General features: G+C 38.3%; 1 pseudogene; it reads left to right on the forward strand.

Annotated features, from left to right (window-relative positions):
- Nucleotides 1-3,355: 3,355 nt before the first annotated feature.
- LOC145661934 (elongin-C pseudogene) lies at nucleotides 3,356-3,959 on the forward strand (annotated as a pseudogene).
- The last annotated feature ends 336 nt before the right edge of the window (nucleotides 3,960-4,295 follow it).

Consider the following 4,295-nt stretch of genomic DNA (forward strand, 5'->3'; position numbering starts at 1 on the left):
ATAGCACTTTTTTTTTTTTTTGCAGAGGAGCATTGTTGTTGACACCCCCTGACATAGCTGGGTACCAACCATACTAAATCCGAAACAGTAAATGTCAGAGTCTTCTAATTTTGGTATTATGCTAAGGGAAAATGATGCAATCATTTCAATGAGTAGCGTCATCCCACGATTGTTGCGAACGTCCCTTGTATATCGTCGCATGAGAACCAGACGAACGTAACTCCATTTTCGTAGGTTTACAAGCGAGAGGACAAAAATTTTCTTTTCTGAGAAAGATGTGTTTTTAATAGGACGGTAATTGATCTAAATTACAACAGATGATTGATAAGGACAACAGATGGCGTTACGTTCCATTTATACCAAGTGGAGCTTCCAAAATTATGTCCAAACATGAAAAAAACGAAAACCGCATTTTTGGAGTTACGTTCCTCTCGTTCTCATGCGAATAGTCTCGCTTTTTAGTTGGAAGTAAATTACGAATCAATCAATGGATTGTTAGGCTGGGTCAAGCCCGTAGCCAGTCCAAAAATTTAGGGGGGTCCCGACCCAATCATATACTTCATCACCATATTACAGTTCATTTGCAAGCCTGCCGTGAAGTTTTATGGGGACCAGCCAAAGTTTAGGGGGGCCCGGCCCCCCTTGCCCCCCGTGGATACGGGCCTGGGCTGGATCCATATCGAAAGCCATTGTTTGCCATGTGTTGCCGATTTTTTTCTTTAGTGGAGATAAATACTAAAACCTAAAAAGAATGATTTTTTACCGCTTCCGTTTTCTTCAAATGAAGACAGAAATACAGAGATTAGACCTATTCTTATATCACTGCATGCAAGTAACAAAAACTGTTTTTGACACTATCAACGACCCTTTTGTTCTGATGTCTATTGACAGATATTCAGACTTATAACTAAGGAATGGTGCTAGGCAATCAACAAGACGAGGGAACGTGGCAATCGTATTGATATCGGCAGGAAATTAGGATACATCTTTCCCAGTCTATTTAAATATTCCAAATCTCTTTCTGGTTTGCTTCCCGAGTTGGGACTTTCAAACCGACGGTAAAAGCTACTAATATCAAATGTGATAGATGACAAAATATTATCAGAGAGAAATTTCAATGATAAAGTAACAATTTCTCTATTTATTAATGTCAAATCGCCTAGATCTCTTTAGAAATGATCTAAACCAATAGAATTTATAAGGCAGTGCACGCCTGTAGAAAATAGGAACTATACCTCGAAGCCATTTTCAATTTTCATTGCTTCGCTCTGAGGCCATCTTTCTTCTGTTCTCCAAATCCTACTACTTCTTCTGTCTAGGCCAGAGCTATAAGCATTTGTGCGAAAACCTCGCGGCCCAAAACCTGGCTGGTCGAAATCTTGCAGTTCAAAATCTCGCTCTGCAGTATCGCGTAACCAAAATTTTGCGGACAAAAGATCTCACCTGCACAAAATTTCGCGGGAGACAATTATCGCTGGACCCAGTGGCGTATTTAAGGGGGGAGGGGCTTTCGGTCTTAAGCCCCCCCGAAGTCTTATTTACTATAGTGAAGTAAATGAAATATCTTGCAGAATTTTCACATTTACAGGCAAAGCCCTCCCCGAAACAAAATCGTAAATACGCCACTGGCTGGACCAGAACCTCATGGGACGTAATCTCACCTAGGAAAGAGTTCAGTCAAAACAAAATCTTGCCACGACTCCTTCAATGTAGTGTTATATGTATACCACTATATCTATAAACTTAAAAAAAAAATTTGTCAGTTTAACGTCCCACGATTCTGCCCGTTAGGCTGAGCGAGAGGATGATTATTGAATGATGATGGGAGAATTAGTGGAATGAGAAAGTGGAAGAAAACTCCGAAGAAACCCACGGACCCGAGCTCTATAAACTTAAAGTGTAATACATAGGTATTTATATTACAAGCTAAACACACATAGATTTTTATTTTTCCTGCCCAAGACTGACCTTTCATTGCTAGTTAAATGTCATTTATTGCGTTTTTATTATATCCAGTGATGTAGGAATTCGCTTCTGCATAACTTGTTAACTCAAGGCCTGCACTACGTAATATTTCACACGCTAACAAATAAATCAAGGCCTACCACCATGCCAAGTTTGATCTCGATTGGATGAGTTCGGTATTTGAGTTTTTGTATTGGAATACTACATGACGGAAAATTTGACCGCCCACAACTCGGAAACCGGAAACCTGCACAACATAACATTTCATATTCCTATGTAGCAGGTCAAAGTCTATCACCCTATCAACTTTGATACTGATCGGATTAGTTTATTAGAAGTTATACAATATAAAAAGTGTCGTTAATTTTTCAGGAAGAAAATAAATGAAGGAGGAAACTAAATTCAATTGATAAGATTTCTCTTCATTTCGGTTTATATATCCATTCATTTCGAACCTGCCAATTTTTTATGCTTCTAATGTTTAAAGTAACCATTTCTGGGCCCCATGTTACTTAAATCTTTCTTCTTTTTTCCCTATTATTATTATTATTATTATTATTATTATTATTATTATTATTATTATTATTATTATTATTATTATTATTATTATTATTATTATTATATACGAAGCTCCATGGTGCCATCATCATTAGTTAGCATCCCATGAACGAGTTCCAAAACAGCCGAAACCAGCACTGCACCAGAAGATGCTCCTCCTGTGTTTTCGATAGACTGCTCGCTGCATCGTGCATCGGAAACTACTACCACCTGATCAGAGCATCAATGCAACTATGTACTATCAGCAGTTGAGCTGTTTTCAAGAAAAACTCAAAACTCTGGAGTCAGCACTTCTGAATCGCAAAGGGGCCCTCCTGTTACCGGACAACGCTAAGCCGTATGTGGCTAGGATGATCCGGTACACCATTCTACACCTTGGATGGGAAACACTATTGCATCCGCCATACTCCCCGGACATTGCACCGTCCGATTATCACCTGCTCCATTCCTTGGACAATCACCTCAGAGGACGCCAGTTCAAATCCTTAGTAGAGGTGCAAAATACACTTGATACTTTCTTTGCTTCACGGCCCAGCAAGTTCTACCGCGATGGAATCCAGGGCCTTTCAGAACGTTGGCAGAAGGTCGTTTATGCTGATGGTGACTATTTTTGATCTTGCAGGTACATCTTAGCTGACATATCGATGTTCGAAGGTGGTGGGTAAAAAAGAGACATAACTTTCTTGGTTACCTTTATAGAAGAACAAGAGATTATTTTCACATGTTCATTGGGACAGACTTTATAGTGAATAATTGTTAACAATACTTTATTTACATTGTTAGCAATAAACCAGTTTAAATATAAATTCAAAAATATTTTAAGTGAACTAATATGTGTTAAGTAGCGTAGCAACTGATTATTTCAGATAATGCCTAATTGTTTTTGCTTGAAGACGTTACGTAATTTGATCCAAAGTGAATAACATTAAAACATCTCAATACAAAGCTATTTCAACGAAATAATTGATTCCTTTCGTGAGATTAGAAAAGATCGAACATGTCTGGAGATCAGATGGACGTGGCAATGCCCGAGAGTCGAACCTACGGTGGTTGTGAAGGCCCCGATGCCGTCTATATCAAACTGATCTCGTCTGATGGCCATGAGTTCATCATTAAAAAGGAATACGCAATGGCCTCTGGGACCATCAAGGCCATGCTAAGTGGACCTGGGACATTCCAAGAGACAGAGACCAACGAAATTAACCTCCATGAGATTCCGTCGCATGTTCTCCAGAAAATCTGTGACTATTTCTCCTACAAAGCTCGATACACCAACAGCACAACCGAAATTCCAGAATTCACCGTCGCTCCAGAGGTGGCGCTCGAGTTGCTTATGGCCGCCAATTTCTTAGATTGCTAAACGTCTAAAATCTGATACATTACTTCCTTGCATGAATTAAGGAAGATAAATTCAAGCTCTCATATTATTGAAAAGTATGCACTGTTAATGCGTTAATCAACATAATCCAGAAATAAAATAGACTCTACGTTTCGGAATGTATGTGTTTGGTAGATAAGAATTTGAAATGAAGTGGGAAAATTGTAAATAGCTAGTCTGGTCTACCACTATGTTATATTTATTGACAATATTTTTAATTAATGTATAGCTTAGATGAAATTTCAAACTTGGGAAGAATATAAGCAGAAGTGTAGAAGATTCGAATTACTACCAATAATTGTATATTTGCTGGCATTTTAAAATTTTCTCCTTTAATGAGTGGTCTTGGCAAGAGTGAAGTAAATAAAAGTTAACGTAAATTTTGTGGAATTGT

The sequence above is a fragment of the Thermobia domestica genome, chromosome 10 (genome assembly GCF_964235325.1).
Source record: "Thermobia domestica chromosome 10, izTheDome1.hap1.1, whole genome shotgun sequence".
In the NCBI taxonomy this organism is placed as follows: Eukaryota; Metazoa; Arthropoda; class Insecta; order Zygentoma; family Lepismatidae; genus Thermobia; species Thermobia domestica.